This window comes from Eurypyga helias, unplaced genomic scaffold (assembly GCF_000690775.1).
Source record: "Eurypyga helias isolate BGI_N326 unplaced genomic scaffold, ASM69077v1 scaffold9459, whole genome shotgun sequence".
Classification (NCBI taxonomy): domain Eukaryota; kingdom Metazoa; phylum Chordata; class Aves; order Eurypygiformes; family Eurypygidae; genus Eurypyga; species Eurypyga helias.
In genome coordinates, this window is record NW_010271359.1 from 52955 (window position 1) to 65335 (window position 12381).

Consider the following 12381-nt stretch of genomic DNA (forward strand, 5'->3'; position numbering starts at 1 on the left):
GAGTGGAGGCGTACAGTGAGGTTTAAAATCAAGGTGATGTTTAAAGGTGAGGTTTAAAGATGCTAGCATATCACTATGCTAGCAAAGCTTTTTCCAAAACCAAGCTTGGAGGCCACAATGAAAACCTCCGAGTATCCCACTGACATTCTCCACTCATTCTTAGGTGTTTATTGTTCCGAGCTGTTGGTGACAGTGACAGAGAGAGGAAAATGCATGTAGGTAATTGCTCTATGGTTGCTATGCAAATACACAGATCCCTCCTGGTATTTTTGGAGTCTAAGGCATTGGTAGTCTGTCTGCCAAAGAACATGTGCTACCTTTGGAGATTAAAAAACCTTTCCCACACAGGTAATAATTTTATTAAATGATTTAGAGAGCTGCTCAAGTAATGCTGCAAGTCCAAGTATCTCTGGCTGCTTGATGGCTAAGTGAAGGGTGATATTGGCCTCCAGTGTGTAAAGTACCTACTGTACTGTATCCAAGAGCTTCCAAAGAGCTTTCGAATAAGCATCATAAGTCTAAGTGTTAGCTTCTTTTTTCATATGGGAAGATGGGGTGCTTAGATTGGCCTGTGGTCACACTGTGACTCTGGAGCAGAACCAGGAATTTTCCCAGGAGTTTTGATTCTTCTTCGTAAACTGGCTGTATTTTTTTTCCCGCATCATTTCTTTCTGCTGTTTTTCAGATTGACACAATTCTCAAACGTTCACCCATCTCCCTCTGAGTCATGTCCTAGTTGTTCTTCTCTTTAGCATTTTGCAGGATCCAGCTGTGAATGTCACCCAGTATCTTATTCTGCTTTCCTCAGAAATACAAAACAGTATGTAGCAGAATAGTTTTAGTTGCATACAGTACATCAAAATGTCATTCTCATTCTTGCATCAGCACTCTGAATCTTCACAGCTAGCCAGGCTGGACTAGGGAGATACTTTGTGTGTGTTTATGGCTTAAATAGCCTGGATAGATTGACCCTGCGGCATGGGGCGTGCTTACAGAGTTATTTTTCCTTTCACATTATAAATAACCATGGAGTTTTTGATTTTCTTTATATCTCGGGGTCCAGGTAATAAAGGATAGCAGCATTAGTGTTCTCTTGTTCTCATCCTTTGCAAGCAATCTGTGTCTTTTCAGTTACTATGAAGATTTTGGAAGGGGGGAGTGGGAGGTGGGCGTGGGGGATTCTGATTATTGAAAAAGAAATTGTGACTTTTTTTCTTAGGGAGATGAGAATTTCTTCCAGTTCCACGTAAGCCTTGCACAAAGTGGCTGCTCAAAAGAACATTAGGACAAATGGATGATGATTATCCTAGTTTTGTGTTAAAATTCAACTGGTCTCTGATTTATTTTTTTTTAAACTGGCTAAATTAAAATAACTCTTTCATTAACATCAGGGGTTCTGTCTTAGTCTGAATTCCCACATTCTGATATACTGGGCATTCTTGAGTCTTTAAGCTGCAAACCTAATATCACTCCAACATATTTTATCTTTTTAAAACAGAGTTTAAAAGATATTAAGGTGCAGTTTTAGTAGTTATAATGCACTGATTTAATTACATATAATATTAGAAGACATGGCAGTAGAGGCCCATGTTCAGGCAACTGGATCTCACTCTGAAAGACGAGCATAACCTTACAATTTCATTTTTCCTGTCATTATTTCACCCACTGCCTTGCTGTATAAGGCTAATGCGGAAGCTGCTTTGACTATTAGAAGTGCAGAAAAATACTACTGCAATAAAAATTAAGGGCCCTGTGTGGGATATGACTATAGAGATGGCTGTCTGGAGCAGGCCCACTTATATTTAGTGGAGGTTCAAAAACTTTCTAACTGATACAGCGAAAGGATGCTCTGTTTGTTCTGCTCCTGCTAAAGAACAATATGTAGTACGTAGTAAAGAACAATGTCTAGTCCATGAATGGGGCTAATACGGTTCCTGTCAAAGTGTTTTACTCCAGGTTTACAGTGTTGAAAGGGGGCTTTATACACACTGTGCAGGAACTTCTGTGTAAAAATAACCATTTATATAATTGTAATTATTTCTGTGCTCTTTATTCCTGAAGTATTGCTCTGGCAATAACTCCCAAGTGTTTTTTCCTGCCATATTCCCCTTTTTGGCTACAACTATTTCTTTATTTCTCTTAGGGTACAGGAAGGAGTACTTGAGGTCCCAGGCTCAGTATGTTCTTTCTTTTTTTCTCAAAGCCTTCTAACAGGATATCCCATTTTCAAAATAAATACAGCATTTTGTTTTTGGAAAACAGGAAGGGCAGGCCATGGAATGGATGGCAATAAAGATTGTTGCTGAGATTTCCAAACTTGGATCCCAAATTTTAGCAGAAAGCATACATGAAAAAAATTCATGTACCTTCCCTTCTGAAGGTTTTTAAGGAAAAAAATCCTAGCAGGAAATGCTAGATGAAATCTGTTTTCAGTCTTTTGTCTAAAGATATATCTTATCTGCCAGCAATGCCACTCGAAACAGAGACCTGCTTGTAACCCTGAGCAGAATTCTTTTGTAAACTCCGTTTAGATACTGTCTGCTCATCACTGTGAATACAAACTGAAAAAAGCTTGTATTACACAGCAAGCAGCCCATGAATCTTATTGCTATTTGTGGTGTGGGCTTGGTTTTGAGTTTTTTTTTCTTCTCCTACAGTCATGGTGCAAAAATTTAATGAGCCATCTGCTGAAATACAGTTTTGCTCTGTAAATCAACAGGGAGAAATAGCAGCCCCTTCCTAAGAAAAGCTACTTCTTAAACATGTTCCAAGTGGTACCTTCTCACTTTTGTGACAAATCTTTTCTTTTTGAATTCCTTTTAGATTCATAGAGCCTGAGAAATAGCTCTTGAATGATTGGTTTTCTTTATAAGTGAAACTGTTGAGCATCCTGTTATACAGACAGATCCTGTCTTCAGTCATACCTGTGAGAAACCCTGTCAAGGTTACGTCCCTGGCCAGCTCCCATGAGAAACAGCAGATTTCTCAGAGGAAGTTTGTGGTAGTGGTGGTGCTCAGATGTTACTGATGATTTTGTTTAATGACATTTTAATGTAATCACTTTTCAAAATATAGCAATAATTTTAACATTCAAAGGAATTGAAAATGCCAGACTTAGGTTAAGCCCTTGTTTGATTGTATGTAATGGGTAGGAGTTTTTCTATGACGCAATAGTAGATATGGCATTACAAGGACGTATTTTCAAAGTCTTTTCTGAGGTTTTAGTAATTACTCCATTGTCAAATGTTACCAGTGTCATCAAATCAGTGGCAAAGGATGACATTTCATAACAGTTAGTTACTTCTTCATTAGCATAGATATATTATGCTTATGCCATACCTGCAGACTGAGATGGAAACTTGCTTCTCTCATAGTCTGCACAGAAATATATCGCAGTACAGCTACATGGATCTTGATATATCAACAGTTGCATACGTGTAGGTGTTTTCTTGCCTTGAGGTAATGATGGTCTTTATCAGCAGCCTTGTTTCTCAGGGATTTATGATGAGGATACTGCTACATAGCAGAATGCCTCCATTTGGTCTATCATTTTAAATCCCAAAACCTCATCTTATGTAAAAAAGTTTACTACAACTAGGATTTTATCCTATCTCATCCAGAAAGTTTACATTTTATAAAATCTGGGCTTAGATACTGCCTCGGCTGATTGATCCACTAATACATCACCTCCTCCCCCACCCCCCAAACAAGAAGGGTGTGATATCGAAATATCTCTGTGGGCCTGGCTCTGTGTGTGAGACCCTTTTGTCTGTTTGATGGACAGAATACAACACCAGTCCAGTATGGTGAGGTCTTTCTTCCTCCAGAAATTGTTGGGAAGAAACAGTAAAGCTGCTTTAATATGTTTAGGTAGTCCTGAGAAAGACTAATTAGGAACTGCAGCTTCTACTTCTGGATCAGTGTAATGACTATCGCTAATTATATTACTAATATCACTGTTGTGAATGCTAAGAGTTGCATCTTTCTCCAGTTTGTAGCTGCTAACTGATTTATGAATCCATTAACTACAGGGGATGCCATTTGGTTTCAAGGGATGTCAAAGTGATATTCCAGATCCACTGAACGCATCTGATCTTGCCTAATGAATTGGCAAGAACAAAAAATGCTCCAGCTGGTGATCAATGCTGCTTTTTCAGCAAATGATCCTGTTGCTATGAGACAGCGGGGAATCTCAGCTAGCTGCAGTGGCGTGGTTTGATCCAAACCCAATATAGAAGGCTTGTTCCTGCCAGATGATGCAGTCTAAGTGAGTCTGAGTATTTACAGGACCTGCTGAAGACTTGGTAATATAGTATTTTTTCTATTGGGATCTCTCTAGAAATAGAAAGACATGGACTTATTTTTGATGTAGATTTACAAAGAATTAAGGATTGCCTTTAAAATGAGAAGATTATGGATAAGAGAGGATCCCTGAAGTTTTGCATATCCTGGAAGCCTCATGGATCAGGGGGGAGAAACGGGCACAAAGACCTGCAGATCTGTACAAAGATCCAGTGAAACATCAAAGGGAGAGGCTTTTACTTATAAATTATTCCATAAAATGTCAGTATGCAATAGGAAGCGATAAAGGAGAAGCTCTGTTTGCCTCCATGTGTAGGCATTAGGCCAGAGAATACTATAAGAGGTCTGGGAGTCTTTGAGCCCGGTGTACTCTGAATCTCTGGTTCTAAACACCAAATGCTTTGAAGATAATGATAAACCCAGCATATGTATCAAATCACGATGCCTTTAAATGAGGAAGGTGAGCATGTATTGTAGTTTTTAGTGTCACTAGAACTAAAGTATTTTTTCTGCTTTCCAGTTCCATCAGTTGAAGGTCTAAGCAAACACTGCTTTGTGACAGGGTCTCTGAGCTTGTAATACACAATTTTAGAACTGTTGCACCTTTACTCTAGAATAATCAGCATGAGCTACTTCAGATGCTTCTTTGGCCATGGCTTTGTATGGTGGAATTATAAAATAATGTTGTGCATAAATGTGATGAGATAGGTATTCTGCACAAACAGTTCCTGGGTGGTATTCATGTCAAAGGAAGATGCTTTATAGCTTTGAAACACAACTTGAGTGCTCAACTCAGGAAAAGGCTCCCTTGTGCTTCTCTGTTTGTAGTCAGATTGAAATTCAGAGAAAAGCTGGACTGATTTAATATAATCATTTGGCTATTTTCAGCCGGCACATCTATAGATGTTACACTATCAACAGAAATGCTGTGGGAAATCAGCAAGTCTGTGGCAAGGCGAGCTTTTGAAAAAGAGACCCAAGTTGTCCTCTTGGTAGCGTCTCCAGCCCCAGCTCACCCGCACAGTGCAACTGCTCAGACACAGGCTGGCGGTTGGGGCGGGGAAAGGAACTCTTATGGAGATGTTCCTTTCCCATTTCAGCTAATGCAAATGCAGCTTAGGGTGTGCGAGAGGAGGTGAGACCTTTGCAGACTGCTTTTTTCTTTTCCTCCTTTTTTTTCTTTTTTTTTTTTCCCCCCCTCAAGGATGGCATAAATATTAGCAAAGGAAAAAAAAAGGCACGTTATTTTGAACGGATCTTCATTTGACATTAATTAGCAACATCTTAAGACAACTCTAGTGCCCTTTTGGAAAAAAACCCTTTCCATTCTGTGTGATTAGAGGAGCTCAACGGTAGGATGAAGAGAGAACAGAATTGCTTTCCTTGCACATTTACTATATCACAGAGGAGCTGGGAGCTATTTTTGCTCCCTTCTGGTGATACTGTAAGAAATAACAGAAGCAGAGTGGATCTTGCAGGTCCCATATTGCAGCGCAGTATATAGAAAATACAGCTTCTAGCTCAGAGCTTAGTGATCCTTGAAAGGTCTGTAAGGATAGCTGTAGTCTACACCAAGCTCCCAGTAGCCTTCTGGAAATGCAGCTTATAAGAGTTATTTTTTAGGTATAATCTGAACCAGTGTTCAAACCAGTTCTGCTTTACTGGCAAAAAAATAATATGCTATTATATTTCAAGTTACACTAGGTTTGTGTGGGGTTTTTTTGGGGTCAGTCTCCTGACAATTTGTTTGGTAGATCAGAAAAGTCTAAGCCTCACAGGTTCTTGATGCAGCTCCCACTGGACAGCAGTTGCGATCAGGTCCTGACACGTAGCACCATGTGATGGGAGGGAGCGTGCAGGTTTCACCGTGCTGCTTTGCAGTGACAGGGTGGGCAGTGAGAAATGTCTACAAGGAGATCTGGTCCACTTCCGGGTCAGAGGAGGGCTCGTTGTCTGGTTTGAGCCATGACATCTTCCAAGTCAGTAAGGAGTTCAGAGCAGTGCTTTGCAGAGCAAAGCCTGACTTGAAGTAGCCAGCAAAGCCCAAGCAATGGGGTTGAGGGCTGGTGTTATCTGTTACAAATACTTGCCAAAGCAAGTTCCTTAGGTTGTATTTTCACATCATGGGAATGTTCCTGTAAAAAACGGAATCAGACTGTTCTAAGCTCAGTAGGATTCAAGTTCAGCTGAGCTACTTGCTTTTCTCAGCTGAGTCACCTCCATATCCACCCTCTCCTTTTCCTGCAACTAGAGGGCAGATGGCTGTTGCTGGAATTAGCCAGGCACTCTACCACCTGCTGCAAGTTTCAGTATGTTCGTATCTCTGCAGCCATTTTTTCACAAATGAGGGGGAGGAAAGGCTAGAGATTTCTTTCCTGGTGCATCGCACTACGTAGTGTCTCTGAGGAGTGGAGTTCCCTTCCTTGGATTCAGCAGGCACCATGCTTTCCCCACTGAAGAATGCACCAGAAAACAGGCAAGAACAGAGGGCCGCCTTTAACCCCATACTGAATTCCACAGGAGCATCAATGTAATGGAAAATAACGGTGCTCCAGAGCACCAGCCACTGCTGCGGTATCAGATCCCTTTGCAGTATCCCCTCTGTTACTACCCAGGTGGAACTGACAGTCATGGGCAGTGCCTGGGGACTCATCTCTCCCCTTGTCTGGAAGCACGGTCTTCCATTCCATTCCTGTCATTACAAGGCACGAGGAGCCAGGAGGGATCCTGCTGATCATCAGAAGGACAGAGGTGCCATACACCATAGATAACTCCATGTCATTGTAATCCTCAATCTACTAGATCCTCCTCTGCTAGGAAATAAGGATACATGACTGTATCACTCTCTTTTGTTCACGTTTACCAAGTGGACTGGGAGTGTTTTCTTTTCAAAGGGAGAACTTGTGGCTGTGGTGTGATCATTTGACTTGCAGGAGTAGTTTCTAGATGCTGCTTTGTAGAGCAAATATATTAATCTAGCCTATTTTTTATGTACTGAGTAGTTGTTTGCCGCTCTTTACAGTGAGCCAACTTTTCTGATACTCACATGTACCTTATCAATTAGATTTTATTCCCTTTTTTCAAGTAGAATAAATTTAGGTGCAGAAAAGCTGATTGTCTCTTTCAGAAATTAGGAACTGCAGTCTTGCAAGCCTGCTCCAAGTCCACAAGATTTCATTGCCTGGTTACACAGCTAGATGGGAACAGTGCTAATTCTAGGTGTGGTTCCTTTGAAAAGAAAGCATTACGCTGCTGCTGTTCCTTCCCTCTCTCTTTTCACCTATAAGGACAGTATGTGTCCTAGCTGAAGGGGACTGCTGTTTTATCAAATCATAGACATCTATGTTTGAGCAGCTGCCATCATCATTCCAAAATTTCTAATCGCAGATTGTTAACGAATAATGTACAAACCCTGTTGTGACCAGTATCCCCTGCTCCTGATGCCTCGACTGAGCTCAGAAAAGCAATAGCTAATCTGTATTATTATCATTATCTTCTGTTCTGATGACTTGTTATTTTGGGCCATGCAAAAAAGAATGAACCTGATTGCCGACTGTCTGAATCTCTGCAGCTATTTCTTGGTAGTAAAATGTTTTATTCTGTGCTAATGGCGTGCAGAGATGCTTAGTAACACCCTCACACTGACAGATAGCAGGAGACACAGCTTGTATTATATATTATAGCTTTCAATATTTTATCCAGTGCTCTTGTTTAACTGGAACTTTTACATTCGTGGTTTGTGGCTTTGGGGTTACAAATTATATGGCTTAAGCTTGCCGTAGATTGCTGAGAAGTGTTTGTAGCTTTTGTTGTATGGAGTAGAGGTTCTGCTAAACATTTATTATGTAATTATGGAGGTAATTGGCTACAGCGATTCAAGTGATGTTTCTCAATTGTACCTTTGTGTTCGTCTCTCTCAGCCTTTCCACAGAGGAACCAGCTTCTCTCGCAGTGATTAGCCATTATAGTGAGAGGTTAACAAATTTGCAGTCGCAGCTCGAACAGTTGGCAGTTTCAAGTAGGGGACCCAGTAATTCAGTAATTTGTCTGATGAAAGTGGAATTCAAAGCTGGGACAAGTTTGGAAATCCCTGACTTAAGTGTTTTCTGCCTGAACATTAATTGATCTTTTCCTTTGATGTAGCTATCATAAGCATTTCTTCTTTGTATCTCGGAGTGCTGCTCACTGCACACGCAGATGGTAACTTTCCTTCCTTTTGCCAGAGCGTTTACAGTCTAATAGATAATGCAGCCAAAAAGTGGGAGGAAAAAGGAGAGAACATTATTTACTGAGTATCACTTATCAGGGTAGCAGAAGAGTTAGAACAGAAACATCACCTAGGACATCACCAGCTGGCGGGTATACAGAGAATGTGCCAGGCCAGGGTAGAACTCAGGCCTTCAACGTCTTGGAATGAAATCCTCTTTTATCTCCAAAGAAAATCAAAGGAAAAACAATCATTTGTTTAAGGTTAAGGATACTCAGCCTTTTCAATAGAAAATCGAATCTAACCAGCCTCCCTTTGGAATAAGATGGACTGCTGGTTTCTGACCTCTTGTGGTCAACTATGACACTGTGGGATTCTTTTGTAAGAGTGGAGCTTGTTATCTTACTTTAATTTGAAGGCCTGGCTGAAATTCAAGAGTAGATAACATAGGCTTTTATTTACCTATATTCAGTCTCAAGAGAGAAAGTTACTCCTAAATGGTTATTGAGTGCTGTGAGCTTGTTTATGTGGCTTCCTTCCTCTCTTGCTACCCGGGCTATAACCTTTGTAAAATACTGGTACCACTCCTATAAATGCTTATACCTAACCCTCCTTTGCATTAAAAGTTTTGGGTTTTTTTCCCACCAGGACAGTAGATGATAACCGTATAGGCCAACCGTATCCTGGGCTGTATCCAGAGAAGTGTGGCTAGCAGGTCGAGGGAGGTGATTCTGCCCCTCTACTCTGCTCTGGTGAGACCCCACCTGGAGTACTGCGTCCAGCTGTGGAGCCCTCAATATCAGAAGGATATTGTCCACTTGGAGCGAGTCCAGAGGAGGGCCACGAAGATGATCAGAGGGCTGGAGCACCTCTCCTATGACGAAAGGCTGCGAGAACTGGACTTGTTCAGCCTGGAGAAGAGGAGGCTCCGAGGAGACCTCATTGCACCTTCCCAGTATCTGAAGGGGGCCTACAAGGGTGCTGGGAGAGGACTTTTTACAAGAGCCTGTAGCGATAGGACAAGGGGTAATGGGTACAAATTGAAATCAGGGAGGTTTAGATTAGATGTCAGGAAGAAATTCTTCACAGAGCGGGTGGTGAGGCACTGGAACAGGTTGCCCAGAGAAGCTGTGGATGCCCCATCCCTGGAAGTGTCCAAGGCCAGGCTGGATGTGGCTTTGAGCAACCTGGTCTAGTGGAAGGTGTCCCTGCCCATGGCAGGGGGGTTGGAACTAGATGATCTTTAAGGTCCCTTCCAACCCAAACCATTCTGTGATTCTATGATTCTATAACCCCAATGAATCCTCTAAGTTTGTATGTGATGAGACGGATGTTCACCTACATGAGGAATATTATGTTTTTTTCCCAGATGGGATGGGAGCATGGTTGCAGTCATCCTCTTTTGGGCAGAATACATGTGTTCATGAAATATTTTCAGATTCTAGAAAAACAAATTCTGGTCTCACTACAGGGAATTTTCTATTTTGCACAATCTTCTGCACAGTCTGTTCTGTTCTTCATGTTGTCACCATGAACTTGGTGAACAGAAGTAAGCACTGATCCCAAAGCGTTGTCATCAGGAGGAATCCCTGAATCTGAAAACAGTCCTTAGCCTGATGCTTGCCTACGTCAGGCTGTCTTGGAGTTCAGGTGAAGAGAAGTCAAACTGTAGGAAGGACTGTACCCAAGCATTGATTGCAAGTACAAAGTATGTTTATTTGGAGATTTTATAAACTTAAAACTAAAACTGAAGGTCTGGCTAGGTATCTTTTAATTTACTTTTTTTGGATAACATTGTATTTGAGATTACCTGTAACAAAGAAACAATGATTAAGCAAAGTCCACTACTTATTTTGATTAATATCTTCTTTTTATCTAGAGTAAGGTGCTTTCTTCTTGCATACTGAAACACCTTCCCACTTTGCATCTGTTATTCTTAACACAACTACAGTGGATATAAAAAATAATGTAGAAAAATAATAAGATTTAAAAAACCCTCAATTTTTCAGACTTGAATTATTTCAAAATTAATGTTTTAAGATCTTTAAAGAAGCAGTGGATTACATTGATATAAAGCAATAAAGAACATCCATTCAAAACAATTTTTCATGCAAAATTATTCTGATCAATTCTGAGTCTTCAGAACAAAAAGAAAAGTTGTGAAGTAGATTCTTCATGCTTGTTACCTTTTGGCACCATCACCCACCAAAGAGCTTATGCCATTCCCCAAAATCATCTTCTCTCATCCATGTCCTCCTGGAAAGCCTGCAAGGCTCCACAGAGAGAACAGCCAGGAATGGTGGTGTGGCTGTGTGGAAGCTACTGAGCGTACAGAAACGCTTTGACCAGTCTGTGTAGAAACCTCTTCAGCTGAAACGATGGAGACAGAGACAAAGAGGATCAGCAATAAAGACCTGCAGGGTTGTTTTTCCATTTAGGCAGGTGGTTTTTTGGGAGACAGTACCGTTTCCCTGAATTGCTCACAGGACTTGTTTCAGAGGCAGGACAGCCTCAGCATTCACCTGTTCAGAGGGGTGGGCAATGAGGTACATCTTGGGTTGGATAAGGGTCCAGAACAGGCATTCAGGAGGAGCAGCAGAGGCAAACACTGTACCTAGGCTTAAATTAAAGCTTGATTAACTTGTTAACAGGATTATGTACAGGGGACTGCACTCAGTGAACCAATGATGTCCTTTCCAATCGTGTGTCCCCAAATCCTGGAGCATGTGTCACCAGTAATTGCCAAGTGCTTACAGGGGGCACAAAAATGCTTGTAAAAATAAACTTGTGATGGTACACAGATTACATAATGACAATGTCCATGTCAGGGGCTGTAAAGACCTGTGTCACTCATGACTCTGCTGCTTCAAAGTCAGATGTCATAGCAGTATAACAGTACTTTCATCTCTCTCTGGGAGAGAGGGAGCGGGAATTGCCAAGAGCATTATGCCTGAAGAATTCAGTTTGTATCTTTACACAGTTTGACAAGGCCCAGGCTCCCTTTTTTTGGGGTTTCCCCAGTGAGTTGCCTTCCTTCTCCCTTGTGTAGTATTGTAAGTGTGGACCCGACTTCCCACAGCCACTCGCCGCATTCACAAGCTGTGCTATTACAAGCCTAAGATGTTTTGAGAGGAGTGAATGGGGAAATTGTGGGTGTGCTGCAGTTAATTGCTGGCAGTGGAGCTGACCTAATGTGGCAGCAAAGCTACTGTAAGGCTTCTGAGAGTAATACTGTGGCTTGAGGAACATCACAGTGGGGGGATGTCAGATTGGTATCTTCGGACTGCAGGAGACATGCTGATGGCCCATCAGACACAGAGAACACATTAGATATTTTCATACCTGATTTGTTCCCCAGTACTATGGTGGTGCATAGGATCACGGCAATCGAGGACATACCAAAGCCTCTCTTGGTGCATCTGTGACTTACAGCGGATGTCATCTTCCAGATGCAGGTATAGCTCCAGGATACACATATGTAAGCCACAAACTCAGTGCTCCTCTGTCCCAACAGACGACTTGATGGAAAAGCTTGGTTCAGACAGTGATATTTAGTGAACTTTGATACCTGTAAAAGGACATGAAGGCATTTAGGAAGCAAAGGTGAAGTCCTCCAGCAAGGATTTGGTCTTGTTGAGTGCATGTACTTCACAGTGCTACGGAAGTGCCAGAGGCTTTCCAGGACTGGCTACTCTATCACCTCATATTTTCGAAGCAGTATGCAAACAGTTAGCCACCTACTTGCTTCTGCTCTGTGTTGGCTTTAGTATGTGAAGAGCCTCAGTGATTGACAGTGCAGAAGTCCATGCATTCAAGTCCTCTGGTAAAACCATCTGCCATCTTTTCTGCTCTTCAGGGTCTTGGTGTGGTAA